The sequence below is a fragment of the Notolepis coatsorum genome, assembly GCF_963971535.1.
Source record: "Notolepis coatsorum genome assembly, chromosome: 18".
NCBI classification, from domain to species: Eukaryota; Metazoa; Chordata; class Actinopteri; order Aulopiformes; family Paralepididae; genus Notolepis; species Notolepis coatsorum.
Window position 1 is genome coordinate 45120067 of NC_140182.1, and position 21010 is coordinate 45141076.

The 21010-nt window shown below is 41.8% G+C and overlaps 1 protein-coding gene across 1 annotated transcript in view; it reads left to right on the forward strand.

Moving 5' to 3' along the window:
• The first annotated feature begins 8756 nt into the window (after positions 1-8756).
• Positions 8757-21010, forward strand: part of bmal1a (basic helix-loop-helix ARNT like 1a) — a 100541-nt gene continuing 88287 nt past the window's right edge. Inside the window, exon 1 of the mRNA XM_084334402.1 lies at positions 8757-8848. The gene's annotated coding sequence lies outside the window, so the exon portion shown is untranslated. The remainder of the gene's footprint in view (positions 8849-21010) is intronic.

The window sequence follows — 21010 nt, forward strand, 5'->3', positions numbered from 1 at the left end:
ATGGCAGCTCATGATGGAAAGAGTGCGCACCGAGTCTGATCCCGAGTTGAAGAATTGGCTCCAAAAGAGAGACAACTGGATGTCCAACAACATCCAAAACGAACTCTTACAGCTGCTTGCCCATGATATTCAGCGACAAATTAGAGGCAAAGCATCCAAAAGCCCAATCTTTGGCTTGAGCGCTGACGGAACCACTGACGTCACTCACTGGAAAAGAACAATTCTTGTGTAATATACAGTTCGCCGATGACAACTTGGAAGCTCAGAACTTCTTTTGGGGTTTTTACAATGCCCGGCCCAGACACAACAGCCGAGACACTGTTTTTGTGTATAAAATACTTTTACGCCTCGACCTGCCCATGGAGAGGCTGATAGGATACTGTTTTGACGGGGCCAGCAACATGTCTGGGGGGTACAGGCTAGACCAGGGGTTCCCAAACTTTTCAGGCCGCGACCCAAAAAAAAAAGTGTCAGAGAGCCGCGACCCCCACTATTATAGGAGGTAAAAAAAAATATTTTAAATGGAAATGTATGGTTGAAACATGCAAACGTTCAAACGCACACACACTAATAAGCATTGGAGGCTTTTAACCAGGGCCGGACTGGGGAAATCATTCAGGCCAGGAAATATAGCCCCAGTCAGGCCACTTTTTAAGCAGGGGGTCTGGGGGTCCCCCACCAGGATTTTTTTTGTTACAAAGACTTAATTTCCTGCATTCTGGTGCAGGCATTTTTTTTATTTGTACCCTTTAAATGCCAGTGTTTGTGATGGCATCACAACTTATTGTTAAAAAACAGGCTAGCATATGTATGATTAGCAACAACACAGATTTTTATGGATTTTCAGTTTTTTGTAATTGATAAATACAATATTTTATTCAACTTCAGCCGTGATCATAACACCACATATTCATTTTATAATTCTAACCCTTTAAATGCCAGTGTGTGTGATGGCATATATTTGCAATATATCAAATGCAAAGTACATTTTTCTGGGGGGGATTATTACAGGCTAGCATGTGTCAATGATTAGCAGTTTTTCGTAAGGATCCCGCCTCCACCAATCACATGCGGCTCCCTTTGTGTGTGTGTGAGAGCAAGAGAGAGAGAGAGAGAGATAGTTCTCCAACTTGTGTGAGTTGCAGTGATCTCCTGGTTGTTCCCCACCTAGGTTATCTAACTATTGCGCTGGTGCAAATAGAAACACTGGCTTGGCCTGCTTCTAAGTTCAGTGGCCTGACAAAAAAAAAAAAAAAAAATCATCTGGCGACCCCCCAGCACCCCCTGCCATTTTTATAATTCCCGCGTGCCTGGCTTTAGAGATAAATGGCTATGATCACGGAGCAATAGTGTTAGGTGAAACAGATACTAGATCCTCGGCTAGCCTAGTAGCAAGAAGGCTCTTTGCTTCCTGCCACTATCTGCCTGTGATTCTCAGGCCCCCTGCTGCCCTGTACCTTGTGTGACGTCATGATTAAGATGACACACGCACGCTATGAACCATGGATTAAAATATCCACGTACGTGGTGATTGTGGTTGGGCGGACAAAATGTTTGATAAAAACGCTAAAACTGGGTCAATTTCGGTAATTCCCCCCCCCCCCCCCCCCCCCCTCTTAATGAAAGTCACCATTGGCCTAGTCCACATTGTTTATTGAACAAAAATACAACATGCAAGTGGGCCTTTAACTCTTACTTGCCTGCCAATACGCAGCGTTCCGAAAAGCGAATGAAACAAAACGAAAATGGCCCTAGTGTAACCACAATGCAGTGTTGTCTTCTGGGTAGAATGAGTGACGTTTTCTGAATTTGCTTCTAATATCAATATCGCCATCTAGTGACAGAGAGACTATATCACGTTGATTGAGAGGCTACATACCTTATCCCTTATGCACCCTCTCATACAATATACCAGAATACATTGCAGGGCAGGATGAGCATTATGTCATGATATTAGTACATTTTATTTGGAAAATAAATGCTTTCACGAAAAGAAAGACCTGACTAATTATATTATATTGTTATATAAGCATATTTTGGTTCACACACATAAATTGCCCAGGACTGGGAAATATGGCCCAAATAATATATTACACTTTCTCTCTTTACTGCAATGTATCGGTGCTTTTGTATGTGACAAAGACACTTTGAACTTCATTGTATTAAAATAATGTGGACAATGGTATTGTAAAAATGCTAGTGTGAATGCATGTAGGTATACTGCTTCCATCAACCAATTCTCTGTGTTAAATACAAACCCTCAAGAAAATCAAGTCCAGATTTAACATGAACTCTGCATAGGCCTTTGGCCTCTCCATTTTGCTTAAAGGGACCATTCAGATTTTTTTAACCCTTAGCGCTTAGTGGAATACTTTCTCAACACTGGCTAAACTAAACTTGACGTCACAGCGAGCAAAGTAGATTTCAGTTAGCTTCAGTCAACTTGCACAGACAGGAGCTTGACTCTGTTGTCTTGGCATTAGTTTGTCACTAACTAGCCAATGCTAGTGTGTGGAAACAGCATGGCTTGCACTGAGAATGGACTCTTAACAATCAACATAATCATTGGTAAGTAGGAAATAGGGCTATGGGGTTCCAAAAATCTGAACTATCCCTTTAAAAGGTTTGTATAATGCAAGTTTGTATAACGGGCTGCGGTATCAGCGGTGTGTTGCTGAATTGTTGAGTTATTCGGGTGCTTGCATATTGGTCAACAGAGTTCACACAGGCATCCCACAGCATCCTCTGAGCTGCTCCTATATAATAAGCATAAAGGTCAACTGCACAATGCATTAGCCCGTTGTTTCCACAGTGACAAGACGTGGGCGTGTGTGTGGGTTTGTTTGCATGAAAGCAGGCAGGTGTGAGTGAGCAAGTGACTACAGGGCCCCGTTCCTCGTACATGGCTAACTTTTAATTTTTTTAACCTCTAATTTTCAGGATAACTTGACATAAGTCAGGCTTTTCGGTTCCACGAAGCAAGTTTGGCTAAATCACTATAGCAACACATCGATAAACTTGAACCTGCTCCAGCGCAGGCTCCCCTCCTCAGAGATCCCAGTATACCAATGTACAGTCTCCCCCACCCCACCTACCCAACCTCCTCCAATGTACAGTTTCTACGTCAAATGTATATACTCTCTTTTTTTTTACTCTTTTTGTATCACAAACAGTACTGTATTTGCAAATCTGGTATGTCATAAATGTATAGATGTAGCAGTACTGTCTATCTGTATGTCGTGTATGTCATATATGTTATGATGAATTGAAAATGGGGGACCCTGATGTAAACAAGACGAAAGTCTTTCTCTGGTCTGCATCCCCTTAACAATTGTGTGTATTGAGCTGTACTGTACGGTACCCATTCTACAATCTGTTAATAAAGTTTTCAATCAATCAATCAAACCATTTTGAATAATGTTTTTGTGCTTATTAGTTTTTCTAGAGGGGTCGCGAGATGATTTCCAGAATGTATTGATTTCATAGAATGTGTGAAATAGGCCTATAATTAAAACAACAATTAAAATACATTAAAAGAAATGCTTTTGAAATGTAAAATAATAGACCTAAAATGCTGATAATAAATCATATTCAGCCTATGGATTTCCTACATAATGCACTGGATTTATATGTTTCCAGAGCTTGATGAATTTATGGAGGGAAATGAACTGAGTGTGAACACAGTGAAGATGTCTATATAACTCACCTCCAAGCCCTTCTTGAACGGTCCAGGATCAGTTGTTCAGTCAAACCTCGTACCAGGGACGTGCATAGGACTTTAGAGGGGCAGGTGCTCAAAGGCTGAAAAGGGCACTATACCTGTGTGTGTTTTAACAGCGCGCATAGCGTGCAAGCCCGATTTTTAAGGGCCCCTTTCGGGTGTGTGGGGGGGGGGGGGGGGGGTGATCAAATATTGGATATTGAACTATAATAATCAGTGCAGGAGTTCACTTATCCTTGAAAGACACTTTTTAGGGATGTCCGATATTATCGACTGACCGATATTATCGGCCGATATCGGCAGTAAAATGTGATATCGGAAAATATCGGTATCGGTTTAAAAAAAGAAAAAAACAATAACAATATTTGTTATATATATATCCAGTGAAATTATTAGTTACCTGAAATTATTCAGTTTTTTGGGGTGGGAAACCCTGCATATATCGGGGGGTGGGAAACCCTGCATATATCGGTATCGGTTGATATCGGTTGATATCGGTATCGGAAATTAAGAGTTGGACAATATCGGAATATCGGTATCGGTGAAAAAGCCAATATCGAGCATCCCTAACACTTTTATCACTGACTTAAAAGGCCCATACATCTCCATAAATGTTCAGGGCGGAGGGAATAAGTGCTTACCCTACAGACCCCAAGAAGTGCTGTATATTCTGTATTGTTTAATATAAATGCATTTTCTATTCCAATCCAGATTTGTATTTGAGATTCCCAAATCCCATCGGACTTGACTTCTTCGTGTCCCTCAATGAGTGTAATACCAGCATTCAACTGTATGCGCCACAGCGGTTTCTATCATCATTATCATCACCACCCACGCTATGCATAAAATATAGGTCCGCGAAGAGGCACGCTGAGGAGGCTGTGCAAACTGCAACGGAATATCTCTCTCTTTACCTAATATTTTGATTCTATCCTGACATCCACATTGCAGCCGGCTTGTGTGAGGCATGGCCTAACAACGTTCGAGACAGGGGAGGGTAGAATTGGACGATACAAAATTGGGATGGGAGAGAAAAAAAAAATGGGAGAAAAAAGTAGATACAAAAATAAATTGCACTTTTTTATGAGGCTCAAAAAGGCAGGTGCTCAAGCACCCCTTGGGCTCTATGTGTGCACGTACCTGCCTCATACTAACAATTTGTGTCCTTTCAGGTTCTACTTACGAGAAAATGCAATGAATATTACTCTACATTGTAATAATATAAGTCAGGGTTTCTTCAAGTACCCAAAATAGGTTGAAGGCCTGTCTTTCGGTCATTCTGTACTGTGTATTTCCCAGAGACACATGACTGTTATCCAGTTTGCTTGAACAGTTCCCTGGCTGGGAAACAGCTGTTACCTGAATTATGCATGTGAGGTATTTGTTTAGAAAGACACGGTTAATTGGCTAATATGAACTTATTAAAGCAAAAAAAAAAAAACGTATTATTACATTTTGGAGAAATACAGATAAATCAGCTTCATTAAATGCGTGACTAAACAAGGCAGATGTGAAAATGCTGTACATTTTTTTTAATGTATTTGATCATCACTGAAAAGGAATAATGATCACACAGAAATTAAGTGGGGTCTCATTCATTTCTCCTTAATTTCCTTAAATCCACCTGGAGCCATGCCCCCCCCTGGCCCGCTTATTCCTCTAGTTGACTATTCTGACTGACAGGATGTTGATCGTATGTAATTCTCCCATTGGCTGACTAGTCTGACTCACAGGATGTTAATCGCATGTAAGCCTCCCATTGGCTGACTATTCTTCCTGACAGGATGTTGATTGTATGTAAGCCTCCCATTGGCTGAGTAGTCTGACTCACAGGATGTTGATCGTATGTAAGCCTCTTATTGGCTGACTATTCTGACTGACAGGATGTTTATTGTATGTACAAGCCTCCCATTGGCTGACTATTCCCAACATTTTACTTCCCCTTCTACCCACTGTTTTACCATTTTTAAAATCTGCGTCTCTAGGATCAGTTTGGGGAGTGTGAGTGTGTGTGATAGCGTGCAATGATAATAGTTCTACCAGACCTCTCTCCTGCAAAGTGTGCATGCATGCAAAACTAGCTGTATACTCACTGTTTACATGCGATGGCCCTCATCAGCTAGGATACTGCATTTCATAGAAGCCAATCTCTATATAATAATAGACGCATATTATATATCTGGACTGGTAGCTGGATTTTAACTGACAGTTAAAATGTTATACTATGTTAATACAATAATTAATTAGAAGAAAATAATTATCTAATACATTATCCTTGCCCCCCCTCCCCCATTTAATTAGACCTACCTGGAGGGGAGAGAACAGATGGTGGAGGTAAACGGTACTATCCCCCCCCCTCCCCTCACTACACTACACCACTAAGGTACATTTACATTTACATTTAGTCATTTAGCTGACGCTTTTATCCAAAGCGACTTACAAGTTCTGTACAACAAGACAGCAAGAAGGGTACAACTCTATCAGCTGAGTAACAATGTTTATCAAAGTGTTGCGTGTTACAGTGTAGGTTAGTTTATTAGGACAAGTGCATGACAGTAAGGTTAGTCAGGGTTAGATTTTTTTTTAATTTTTTTTATTATCATTTCAGATAATGGTTGAAGAAGTGAGTCTTTAGTCGACAGCGAAAGATTGGACGGGATTCGGCTGTCCTAACTGGGGTGGGTAGTTCATTCCACCATTGTGGGGCAAGGACTGAGAATAGGCGGCTTCTCTTTGATGACCCTCCGGGAGCTTGGATAGGAGTAGGTCTGAGGCGGCCAGAAGATGCAGAGCGTAGGGGTCTTGAGGGTGTGTAGTTAGAGACCATTGACCGGAGGTAGGCGGGAGCGGTTCCCTTTGCCGCACGGTATGCTAGGTCGAGGGCCTTGAAGCGGATACGTGCAGCAATGGGGAGCCAGTGCAGGTCCCTAGACAGTGGGGTGATCATTCACAATTATTACATTTGAATAGCAAGAATGGCACAATCCTTAATGAATACAAACATGTACATTTGTTGAGACATGTTAAACTAGCCGTGAGTCTGTGTGTCTCAGAGCACCCCGAGGGGAGGGGGTGGTGGGGGGGAGGGGGGACGGAGATAAATTCCGGACCTTTCTCACTCATTATATTCGTTTCCATTCCATTCCGTTCTAGCCCGTTCCGAGATCTAATGCGAACTTCCCCCCTCCCTCTCCCCCCTCTAGTTTGTGTACACACAGTCTTGGTGCGCTCTGGGTTTTGTTTACGGTTTGCGTTTTGAGCTTGTAAGCTTGCCGTAGGCGATGATGTCACGCTCGAAAATGTAAACAGGAAGACACGGTGGAGACTGGATGCTGATATAAAATAAAACAAATAACCAATAAATATGAAGTTATATTTGAACCTCTGTTGTCAAGCCTTGTCAATATAACCCACCCCATTTTATCACGAATGGATGGTGTTGTAGAGTCCGCTTTTGAGCGTTTTGCAGGGTTAACGATATCGCTAAGCTAACGGCTAACGCTAGTTAGCTTAGCCTTTTACTAGTAACATTGCTGCATCGATTATATTGAATGTCATTGATCTACTGGTCGACCACGGCCGACTGGTTGGGCACCACTGGTCTAATAGAAATAAATGCATTCGAACAAGAAAGTATAGTATACAGCAATGGCTAACGCTAAGCTAACGGCTAACGCTAGTTAGCTTAGCCTGTCCAGCAGCTAACATTATCCCATCGCTCGTGGCAATTATATTACATGTCATTGATCTACTGGTCGACCACGGCCGACTGGTTGGGCACCACTGGTCTAATAGAAATAAATGCATTCAAACAAGAAACTAATGTATAGAAATAGCATGGCAAACAAAAATTGCCAGGCCTAATGCGAGCCAGAAGTGCTGTGCTTTGTAACGTGGCTTCATGTTTTCATCCACTGAGCTGTGAGGTTCCACATGCTTGTTTTTGGTTGAGGTCTGAACTCTCAAATTGCCCATAAATATCGTTTTTGTGGGTATTGTCCAGTGCGGTTTTATCTGCCCAAAATTCAAGCAAGCATGACAGTAACGACGTTGTGTGTGTCACGCCCCCCCCCCCCCCCCCCCCCTCCCACTGGGGGGGGGGGGGGGGGGGGTAAAACGAATCAGCGCGGTTCGATCCCAAAAAGGGGTGTGTCCGTCTGAGTGAGAACACTCCCCCCCCTGTTCCCGGGAGCAGTGATTCGATCCCAATAGGTAAGTGAGAAAGGCCCTATTTGCCGTCAGCTAGAACCGGAGGGGGAGGAGCTGGGAGATGACTACCATTGCCGTCATAGGGGGTGTTTTGGCGATGAGACTTCACTCACTTTGGCACCCCTCCAGCACTTGCGTGGGAGAGGGAATTGGGTGTTGGGATGGGGGGGGGGGGACCGCTACCAATCTTATCTTCTCCAGACGTATATATGTATATGACGTATGTATACTCTCTTTTAGAAACTCTGTCTCTTAAACAGTACTGTTTATCTGTATGTCGTGTATGTCATAAATGTTATGATGAATTGAAAATGGGGGTCCCTGATGTAAACAACACGAAAGTCTTTCTCGGTCTGCAGTCCCTTAACAATTGTGTGTATTTAGCCGTACTGTATTGTACCCATTCTGCAATCTGTTAATAAAGTTTTCAATCAATCAATCAATCAATCAATAGAAACCTTGCAATGATTTTGAAAATTATACAGACCCGGTTTATATATATTACAAAAAATAATAATAAGTGCCTAATATGCACGAGAAAAAATTCAGTGGATTAGTAGTCGATCATTACACACACACACACACACACACACACACACACACACACGCACACAACACAACAACAACATCGACACAAACACGCGCACACACTGCATTCCGATCCAGCCTGCCTCTTATTGGACGACGGGCGCGTCCTTCATAATTTCCAGACCCGAACTGTTTTCTAATTGGCCAGCGACGTACCCACGTTGCTCCCACAACCCCCATTGGCCGAGAAACTAGGTTAGTGGTCCGACAGGCATGACGGGGAAGAGAAACTGGGTCACCGATTGAAAAGCGTTTATGTCACAGTTCTTAGGTTGATTTTACATTACCCGGCGAATTTCAATGGATACGACCTACCCAACGGGATCGAATGTAAGTAACCGACGACGACATGTCTTACCGGCGATGACGAGTGCGTATTTATTGGCTTTTATCGGTGGTGTTTAGCGTCGATGTTTCCCCTGCTGTGTGCTGTGTGGTCATGTCAGTGTGGTTTTCCAGAGCAGCAGCAGCAGGAGGCACGTTAGTTCGCCAAGTCCATTTTCTTGACAGCTTGCCTTCCATTTGGCTAGCAAGCTATGCTATAGCTATAGCCAACTGCGCTATTCATGTTATCATGGGCGAAAAACTGTAAAAGGAAAAACTGCTGTGGGCCAGGCGAGCTAATAACACATATTTTATATAGTATCGTGCGCGAGTCAGACGGGGTGTCACGGTGACGTTGGGCTTGTTTCACAACCTAAACAACAATGCTAACCAAACCAGTGCTATTGAGCCAGAGCTACGTAGGTAAACACAGGCCTGTCTGTCACACGGGTTCAACCTCCACGCCACACACTGTTATTTCGCGTACAAATCAACAATAGAGACGCCTCCGTGATGTCTTAGCTGGAGTGCATCATGTCATGTCATCCCGCGCGACCGCGCAGTGGCGGGGATGCTGCTGGCTGGGGAGTTAGGATGGACCACAAGTTGTTGTTGTGGTCCACAACAACAACAACGTGCGGAGTGGCACTCTTTCAGTTTCTGCAAAGCTCTCAGTATAACGTTTGTTGTCAAACGGTTGATGCTAGATGATGGGGGTCGTGAGTTTATTTCGGCAAAGCCGCAGGTCGTCATGATTTTATAAACCTATCCCTAACCGTAACCACACCCACACTACCTAAAAAATACAAATGCATTTAAACATGTTCTTCTGGGTCGTGGGATCTACCTTGTTGTCAAAGAGGTATTGTGTGTAGCAGTGCTGATGATATCACAAGTGACATGTTCGTTTGTTTATCATCAAGTGTGTTGCAGGCAGTGTGGCATTACAGACTTATAATAATATTGTTTTACATAATTTTTTTTTGTTATTTTGAATGATCTTTGGCTGTTATTCAACCTGTCTCCACTTTAGGCACATTTGTGTTTGTTATTCTGATTATCTGAAGCAATGTCATACATGGATGTCATACATGGATTTGAAGAGCAATGTGTTTTAAAACATGATCTCCTCCCACTCCCAAGTATCACTCCCCCCCCACACACACGTCCTGGCCATTGACCAGTAGCCTCTATAACATTTTCTGATTATGACAGGCATGTGGGCTGGGCGATATGGCAAAAAATCATATCGCGATAACGATATGATAATGTTATCATATTTCTCGATATCGATAATTATCGAAATTGTTATAAGTAAATTTATTTTTTTATTTTTTAAACAACAGATGTATGTTTATTTTGCAGCAATTCTTTGTCGTTGCCGCCATCTTTAGTGTTACATCCCCTCACACTCCAGTTATCAGGCTGCAGCTGGTTTAAAAGCGAAAGTAAACCGGCTTCTCTGCTGGCTGTGGCTCCAGGGGAGTTGAACAGTTCTGGCTCTGCTAGTTTATTTTCGATCTTTTGGCGCTTTTTTGGTGGACAAACCACCGCACATGTGCACCGTGACTCGTGACTGGAGTCTAGTTCTGCTAGCACACATAGCCTACTGTGTACAGACTGTTTCAAACTGTATTTTAAATTAGAAAGCAAACAAAATAAATGGACAAGAGAAAAATAAATCTCAATTTGGTCAGTATTGTCATTTGGACAAGCAAAGCCATTACTTTAAGTTTCAGGCAAGAAAGACAAGTCTGTCCACTGTCTCTGGTTTTAAAACTGCCCTGTTGCAGGTCACAAAAAAAAATTAGCATTGGGCTAATGTGCTGTAATTTATTGTTTAGGGGTAAATGTAGGCCCCTGTATCATATCATATTAGCACTCTGTATCGATTTGCTCCGATTTGCCACGAAGGCAGTTCTGATTAGGGCTGGGCGATATGACGATATTATATAAATATCGGGTACAGTTCATTAACGATACACTTTTTAAACGTATCGTGGATATCGTGATGTTTTGCCCTCGCGTTAGAGGCCGCCGCGGCTGAGATGAGACTTACAAGCGCAGTGCTAAATGCTTTCCTCTCCCTCTCGCCTCTCCCTCTCGCAGAAAAAAAAAGTCAGTCACACACACACTTGCCCAAATTACGTCATCTACACGCACATACACGCACGCAAGCGCACACACCTAGCCAGAGACAGAGAGGCGGTGGCTCGGTGCTAGGGATGCCCCCTGAAACCCAGGAGTAAGCTCCGACGTTAACGGTACTGCTATCGGTAAATTAGTCTATGAGCGGATTAGCTACGGAGCTAACAGAGTGTACCATCCATCTGCGACGCAACAGTGGCAGCAACAGTGGACACGGAGTAATGTTAACGTTATGTCGAGTTCATACCACACTACACTATGCCGCTATGAAAACCAGAGACAAAAAATGCTCTGAACTTCATAAAAGTCAGACAAAGCTTTCCAAAAGCTCAAACAGTGAACTCCAAGCCCACGTGGTTGAACTAAAAATCCAAAGAAACAGACTAAGAAATGACGTAAACACCATGATCAGAACCGCAAAAAGAAATTTCATCAACGACAAAACTGAGGAAAACAAAAACAAACCCCGCAAACTTTGGAAATTACTCAATAATCAACTAGGCTGCAGTAAAAAACTTAAAACCAGATTCTCAAACATAAACATAAAGACGGACAACACGCTCATCGCAGACAAGCTGGATGTAGCCAATTACTTAAACATCTTCTTCACAAACATAGCCACAACACTGGTAAACAAACTACCCTCCCACTCAGGGCATTATGGGGTAGAACACATAGTAGCATACTACAAAAACCTAGGGGTCCACAAAGACGACTTCAAACTTGAAATGGTAACAACCGATGAGGTACTCAAAAAATTGAGCGCCCTCCAACCTAACAAGGCCACTGGCCATGACAACATCCCCTCCAAATTCCTCAGAGACGCAGCAGCCGCCATCACCCCAGTCATCACACACATAATAAACCTCTCTATAAAACAGGGGCACGTCCCCAAGGACTTCAAAATTGCGAGAGTGACCCCTCTACACAAAAAGGGCAGCAAATTAGACCCAGGCAACTACCGCCCTGTTTCTATTCTTACCTCCATCTCGAAAGTCATGGAGAAAATAGTCTACGAACAGGTCGAAAAGTACCTGGCGGAAAAAAACCTAATCTACGAATTCCAATCTGGCTTCAGAACGTCCCACTCCACTGACACATGCCTCCTCTATTTGAACGACCACATCAAACAAGAGGTGGACGCTGGCAAATACTGCGGCATGGTCATGCTGGACCTACAAAAGGCCTTCGACACTGTCAATCACTCCATTCTAATGGACAAGCTAAAAGCAATTGGTTTTGATAGCCTATCAGTGAGCTGGATGCAATCCTACCTGGAGGGGAGAGAACAGATGGTAGAGGTAAACGGTACTCTATCCCCCCCCCTCACAGTGAGCTGTGGTGTTCCACAAGGAAGCATACTAGGACCGCTACTCTTCCTAATTTATGCAAATGACATGTCGTCAGCCTGTGACTGCAACTTGTTCCTGTTTGCGGACGACTCAGCCCTGCTGGTCTCTGACAAGAACAAATTGCAGGTTGAAAAAACCCTCAGCACGGAACTAGGCAAAATCTGCATATGGCTCGCTGATAACAAACTATCATTACACATGGGCAAAACAGAGTCCATTCTCTTCGGTTCAAATAACAAACTCAGCAAGACCGACGGCTTCTCAGTTACAGTGGGTGACAATATTGTCACAAGGAAAGACGAAATTACCTACCTGGGTTCCATCCTAGAGGCAAATCTTTCCTGTGACAAAATGGCATCCAATGTAATAAAAAAAGTCAACCAACGAACTAGATTCTTGTACCGGATCTCCTCTCTGGTAAACAAGAATACCCTGAGGACTCTGGCAGGAGCACTCATTCAAGGGTACTATGACTATGCGTGCACCTCATGGTACCAAAGCACCTCAAAGGCGCTTAAAACAAAATTACAAACATCACAAAACAAACTGGTCAGACTACTACTTGACCTGAACCCCAGAACCCACCTCACCCCTGCCCACTTTGCCAACCTAGGATGGCTTAGAGTAGACGACAGAGTACAGCAACTTGCAATGGGCCTGGTCTACAAGATACACTATACGACCGGGGTGCCCATGTACATGTCAAAATACTTCCCAAAGGTCAGTGAATACCACAACCACTACACCAGAGGAAGCTCAACAAATCATGTTAAACCCAGATTCGGCTCAAACAAGGGACTAAACACGTTTCGCAATTATGCCACAACAATGTGGAACGCCCTACCCAAAGCTGTAAAGGAATGTGAATCCCTGCCCACATTCAAAACCGCCCTTAAAGAGCACCTACGGGAGGCTGCAATTCGAAACTGGCCACCGTAAATGCCCAAAACCCCCACCACCTCCTAATAGACAGTCTCCTCCCCACCGCATGTATATATTCCCTCCCCGCCGTATGTATATTCCCCTCCCACCCACCCACCCCCTCCTAATGTACAGTCCCCTCCCCATCATATGTATATACTCTGTCAGGATCTAGGGGTAACAGTACTGTATATTTGAATACCGCCTATGTCACAAATGTATCAGTACTAAATACCTATATGTCCCTATGCCATAAATGTCATGTATGTTATGTATGTCATAAATGTCTATATGAATTGAAAATGGGGGACCCTGATGGAAACAAGACAAACGTCTTTCTCAGGTCTGCATCCCCTTAACAATTGTATGTATTGAGCCGTACTGTATTGTACCCATTCTGCAATCTGTTAAATAAAGTTTTCATTCATTCATTCATTCACACGTATGAACTTGACATAACGTTAACGTTACTCCGTTTCCATGAAGTGTTTAATTAGCAGCAATCTGTTGTTGAAAATGTAACGTAAACCGGAAATGGAATGCGAGGACAGGAAGCCGTCATGAAGTCGGCTTCTGGCCCTTGTAGTCATATATATTGTAGTCTTTTAGTCTTATTAACTAAAAGATTTTAACAAAATAAAAAGCAGCAGCACTATTGGATAACTGAGTCATGTTTGCTATGTATTTCTTTCTTTAGGGGAGTAGGACATTTGTTTCACAGTTTTAGCATGATGTTTTATAGATGGCTAGGTTAAACACAGGTTTTTGTTTTTAAGAGGGGGGATTTGATTTGATTGAAGTTTATTTCAAGTATGCAACACAACAAACAAACATCAAGTACAGATATAGCCTTAAGCCGTTCAAATCTAATCTAATATATAATCTAAAAAAACGAAAGGCTAAAATGCTAAATATATAATCTAAGAATCCAATAATCTAAATCTATAATATAATATAAAAATGCTAAATGCATGAGTCTTTTGTCTTTAATGTTTGCTTGCAAACTCAAATACTGTCTTGGTAAGCCTCATAATGAATTGTTTGGGGAAAAAAGGAAAAACAGTGTATCGTGTATCGCCGAAAGGCCCGAAAATATCGTGATATCATATTTAGTCCATATCGCCCAGCCCTAGTTCTGATGAGAACAGTTTGTTATGAATACAGCTGACTACTGACTTCTGATAACACTTCATTGTTTGTTTGGCTTGTTGGTTAGCAAGAAGAGATTTTGAACCCAGGTGTCTTTGCTGAGGGTGAAAGAGATTGAAAATATAGTCATACCGGTAGGTAGCTGAGTTTAATTTAAACTAGGATACTTCTATTATTTTGGAGTGCAGGTTTCCTACAAAGTATTGTTCCTATCCCCACCCAGTACCAGTCAAATAAATGGACCCACGACCTCCCCTTTGCCAAAGGATATGTTTCAGTCCTACAGGGTCTCAGGTAGGGCTGGGCGATATGATGATATTATATAAATATCGGGTACAGTTCATTAACAAATAATACACTTTTTCAACGTATCGTGGATATCGTGATGTTTTGCCCAAGAGGATTGTGTCGCGTCAATCTGTCCACACGTTACTCGTTCATATCTCAGCCCGTGCTGAGATATGCCCATTCCGCGGTCTTTTAATAAAGTTTTCAATCAGACAGATGTATGGAAAGGCTTTTATTATAACATTCGTTGTAGTAAAATCATTATGCCTCATTTAGTCATCCTGTGGAGCACTGGTCTCCTACTCGACGGCCGCGGGGAGCTAACGTTAATAGCTTTGTTGTTGTTCAGCACACAGGACATTCAGGAAGTCAAAACTAATAGCGCTTGCCGATTGGTGCTAAGAACAGCAGGGCGGGTGCAAGCGGTGTGACGTCATTGGCAGACTCGACTGTCAATCAAAATGATTATGTTTCCGTCAGAATGAATGAATAAAAACTGTATTAAAAGGTTGCAGAATGGGTACAATACAGTACAGGAGGATGAAGACCAGAAAAAGACTTTCGGCTTTTTTACATAAGGCCTAACAAAATTAATAGTTGGTTTCAGGTTGGTTGTCAGTTTGGCCATGGGTAGGTAGGGAATTTATTTTATTTTATTTTTTTATTTTATTTCCCACGGCGACTATGGATAGGGAATTTCTTTATTTAATTAAAATGTTCACAACAACATGGATGCATGTACTCTGCCAGCATGTTTAATATCCATAATACTAAATGTTTGACTAAGATTTCTATGAAACTTTATTAAAAAAAAAAAAAAGAAAAAAATCGGATTTTATTTTTTTTTTTTTTATAATTTTTTTTAAAAACTCATAAAATATATTGGGTCGCACCTAAATCGGCAGGGTCGGTCGGCAAATATACAGTAGTTTCATAAAAATGCTAAAATGCTATTGATTGATTGATTTAAAACTTTATTAACATTGCAGAATGGGTACAGTACAGCTCAATACATACAATTGTTAAGGGGATGCAGACCAGAGAAAGACTTTAGTCTTGTTTACATCAGGGTCCCCCATTTTCAATTCATCATATTTCATATCTAAATCATATAATATCTCATATGCAATATATAATCTAATAATCTAAATCTAATATATAATATAAAAATGCTAAATGCATGGGTATTTTATTTTGTCTTTAATGTTAGCTTGCAAACTCAAATACTGTCTTGGTAAGCCTCATAATGAATTGTTTGGGGTAAAAAAGAAAAACATCGTGATCGTGTATCGCCGAAAGGTCAGAAAATATCGTGATATCATATTTAGGCCATATCGCCCAGCCCTAGTCTCAGGCATGGCTGCTGCCTCCTTCAGGAGATCTCCAGTCATTTTCCAGATGGGGTCCCAATTTGAATAAAACGGGCCTAATCTTACTCCAGGGAGCTACACTCGCGTGGTGTTGTGTGAGACGAGGACGTTGGAATAAAAGATGACGCAGCTGAGAACTGTAATCATCATTTGATAATTTTTCAAGGGCACAACATTCAGTAAAACAGCTGAACAGGGGTTTTGTGTCCAGAAATGGGGCCCCGTAACGTTTAGGCTCCTCCTGACCCATAGATTATGAAACCCTGATCTACTGTAGTTACCGTAGTGCGCCTACATGTTTGGGCCTACATTAAGAAACCGCCATTTGACTAAAGGTGCTGCAGGCTGTCTTGGTCTGACCGACTAACCTGCCCGGGTTCCATTTATTGACCCCGGCCAGCACGCTGTCTGATCTTAGTGAGTGTGCAGGTCGGAAGGATTACTTGAGTTTGGCCTATCAAAAGTGCCTGTTTTATAAATAGAACTCCCTCATTGCTAACCAGGTTTACGTCAAGGGCAGGGTTCTCCCTGAACCATGTCAGCCGAGCTGCACCCCCCTCCCCCCCTGTGAATTCATGTGTAGTACCATTTTGTGAACATTTTCTATCACACTAGACACTACACAGTAGATGACTTCAGCAGGAGTATAATTTAATATCAACAACTTATTAGTAAATCCTGGACAGTATTTTGCCCACTGGTACTTCAGTTAGTCTAATGTTATTTTGTGGTGGTACCACGGTGGGTAGAAAATACCACCAACATGAGATCGCATTTTATGGCATCTGTTTGGGAAATGCATTTGTGGTGGGCTCAGGTATGGATAGAATAAAGCTAGGTATGGAAATACCACTGGTAAGAAGAACCCTGCTGCAGGGCATTCAGTCAGGCTCTTTATAACTGCTTTAAGATGTAGTAATTAAGAGTGCTGTTGGTAAATGTTCAAATACATTAAAATGTTCATGCACGATCAATGAATTCTTCAATTTGATATGGCTAAATATAGCCAGGCCTAATATTTATAGTATAGTCCCTCAAAATAGGGTAAGGCCAGATACATAAGCCTAAATGTTAATTACATGAAAGTGCAAATTGGTTTGATTTAGCCTTTGTGCTGTGTGCTAAGATGAAGATACAGCTTGATAGGGATTGTGAAAGGGACGAGGTCTGTCTGGATAACATAGTGGGCAGGATTCAGGACCCAAAAAAATACATTTGTCAGTTATTGGCATTAGTTCATAAAAAAAAAAAACAGCATTTCCCTCTTACTTTCCTCTTCCTATCCATTCAGATGTTGGTGTGATTTGCCGTGTTTTGGAGATGTCTGTCATCATCACTCCAAATACAGTGTAGCTGAATGGTATTGGGTTTGTGATGCTAAAAGGGCCCAAAAAACGACATTTGAAAAACGTTTACTCTCTGTAAAAAAATCATCCATGACAGTCACTCAAGATTTTCCACAGACCACATTGTGAACAGTTTCAGTAGGGCTGTCGCGGTATGACATTTTCTCACCGCAGGGTTTTGTGTGTGGCTCATCACCGTGGGATGCGGTGGTACCGCACTTAAATTTTTTTATTATTTCTTTTGAAATGTATTTTTTTATATATATTTTTTAAATTATTAACACTTTCACTGCCATGCCGTGTTTTCCTTTTTACCCCCTTGCATGCCACCATCCACTCCAATTTTAACGTTAATATCGCCTAATCTCTGTTTTAAATTATGGCTATGTGTCTAATCTGCCCGTCGCTTATCAAAGAATCATTTTCCAGTCAACATTGTCAAGGCAGATTGTTTTTTTATCGCTTCATTTCCGTTTGATAGCATTTTGAAAATCACCCGTTTTTGCGGAAAAAAAAACCCATGCCTATGATAATCGCCTTTTACTGGAATATTCCAGAACGTTGTCATTTGTCGGCCTATTTATGAATTGTTTTCAAATAAACGCTAGATGATCGATAGTATGTGTGCGCACGCATGCTTGTGCCGCGCGCTGATAATCGCTGCTCTTATTTCCTCATGGCTTTTACAGTCAAAACAGCCATATCACATATCACATAAACGCTTATATATCCGTGAAAACGAGTCTGATTATCCTAACACTCAGGGAGCGAAATTAACTTTTTGACTCACCGGCCAGTGGCGGGTAGATGGGAAGAGTCTACCCGCCAAGCATATTTCTTACCTGCCAAATTTTTTTTGATTAAAAAAATATATATATATATTTTATATAAATTTTTTTTTAAATAAAATATATATTATATAATCATACTTGTAGTTGTATTATCTGCGAGACATCGCCACCACGCAATAAGTCAAAATGCTTGCTATCTGCAAACAGCTCCACTGTCTGTGTGTATACTTGAGTAGCCTCCAGCTCCAGCAAGGATTCTCCGGCCCTGCAGCTAGACCCTATATTCAGCTAGACCCTACATTCAGCATGCAAGGATTCTCCGGCGATGCAGCTGGACCTATTTATAACGTTACCGTTCTTTTGTCAAATCACATTCAACATGCCCTCAGCTAGAATACGCATTCAATCAATGTTATAAGACATTGATATCAGGAGCTATCTGTAGCTACTGCTAGCCCGGTAGATAACGTTAAGACAATTTAGTTTACTGGGACAGATGGATCAACGTGAGCTAGCTAAGCTAGCTAACGAGGGACCGGAGGTATTATGCACTCGAGTAGACTATTGCTGGAGCATTTGTTGATATCAGCAGCTATCAGTAGCTAGCCAGCTAGATACCGTTAGACAATGCCTCGTCATGTATTAAACTAAAAGTGAATAGTTGACTGGGTCATTGTTTAAACAGTAACGTTAGCTCTTGGAGGTCCGATATAGACTAGAGCAGATGGAAGTAAACAAGCCAAATGATAGCTTCCGATTGGTCATTTGCTTTTTTTCTCATGAAACCAGTTACGTCACTCTACTGTGATTGGACCGTTGACTTGAGTGCGATGTGGGACTTGTAGTTTTTTAACGATCTCGCGGCGGAGAAAAAAAAGACGAGCGGCTATAATCTGTACTCGCACAAGAGTATCGTTATGAAGTTATGAACTACACGTCTACACGCCACACGGCGGGCAGCCCTCTTAAGTGTCATGCGCCAAAGGTAAAAACAGCCCGCCCCTGGCGGGCGGCGGGCTTTAGTTTCGGTCCCTGCTAACACTGATAACATAGATTCCTTACCTGAGGTCAGATGGTATCCAAATGGTTTATTCCAATTTCCGATCGCCATTCGAAAAAATCGATAATTGTATTGATCCATCGTGTGTACAGTATAACCCATATTCGCCGTGGCTCAGAGGCTCCAGAATGAACTCTGGTAGACCCCGGCTGCATCAGTGAGAAGTAAAATGTGGAGCCAGAAATCCGTTCTCCCATTCACTTTCATTGAGTCTATTCCAAAAGGGTGATTTACCATCTGGGAGACGATAGGGGGCGCTTTTTTCTAGAGTTGTTCCGATACCGATACTAGTATCGGAAATGCCGCCGATACTGCCTAAAATGCTAGTATCGGTATCGGCGAGTACACGTAAATTCTAGCCTCCGATCCCATGATGTAATTTATCTCCTGCCGAGTCCTGCGGAGAGTGAGGATTATAAAATGAACATGTTTTAAAGTGTGATGCTGTGTCATTTTAACAGCAGATACACTTTCTTAAATTCCATTGTCCCCGACAGTGCGGTGTGACGGGGAGCTCGGACGGGAATCGGGATGTGTTTGGCTGGTGTTATGATAGCATTAGCTGGAAAGATAGCTAGTTGGAACAACATCCGCTTTTAACGTTACATCAAATCAGATGATCGCCTGTCCTTTCTCCAGGACCTAACACTGTGCGTGACCGTCTATCAACAATAATGCACCCACGGTGAATTGTATTTAAGTTAAGTAGCTACGGACTAGCGTTAGCTGACTATTACTAACGTTATCTTAATGTCGATGCGGGAAGGCGAGCTAGGTCAGTTAGCTTAGCTTGATAACGTTACCGTGTCTAAAGTTGGTGCTATTCACATAATCCAGCAATAATGGCTGCAGACCTGCAAGCAAAGTACAGCAAGTGCCAAAGGATAAGAGTCTGAGGCGGAGTTTCAAAAGAGAATGTTGAATATTTATTTTGCATCAAAAACCACAACATGAACGTTCTATCTGCCACTAGTTTACAGACTGAATAGGGTATATCTGCAGAGCCACTGAGTAGCGAGTGCAACACCGTTTAATGTCCGTGTGGATCATTGGAGTAGGGTATATCTGCAGTGCTGCAGCCCATACTCATTGATTAATGATACTAATACAAATCTATACAATCACCTGTTGTTGAATAAATACCATACGTTCTAGTTATTACTAAAAAACAGTATAACAGTATCTGAAAAAAAAAGAAAAAAAAAGAAAAAAAAGTATAATTTATATAATTTTAAAAAAAAAAAATTTTAATGCACTGGTATCGGATAAATATCGGTATCGGCCGATACCCAAAGCTTAGGTATCGGAATCGGATCGGAAAGGGAAAAATGGTATCGGAACATCTCTACTTTTTTCACATCTGAGCGCTGGCGGTCCCTGGATCTCCAACGGTAGACTTGTGTGATGCAATATGATTTCAGATCGCTAATAAAAAATAAAATAAAAAAACCAGAGAATACTCGTGACGTGGCATTCAACGGTCGGGGGGTAAACCCTAGAAAAGCCGTGAGTGGCATACAAAGTGTTAAGACATGCAAGTTTATCCGCAATCGCGATAAGAAACAAATTCTAACGAGTCCCGAAACTATTTCAAACATGTTTGATTTCTATATCCATTTGTCCCTCAACATTCTGAAATGTGATAAAAGTTTACACACAAAAAACATTCATAACAAACTGTAGCCTAACCTACAATCATTGTCATAAATGGGGAAATACTTACCTACTAAAGTAAATACCAAG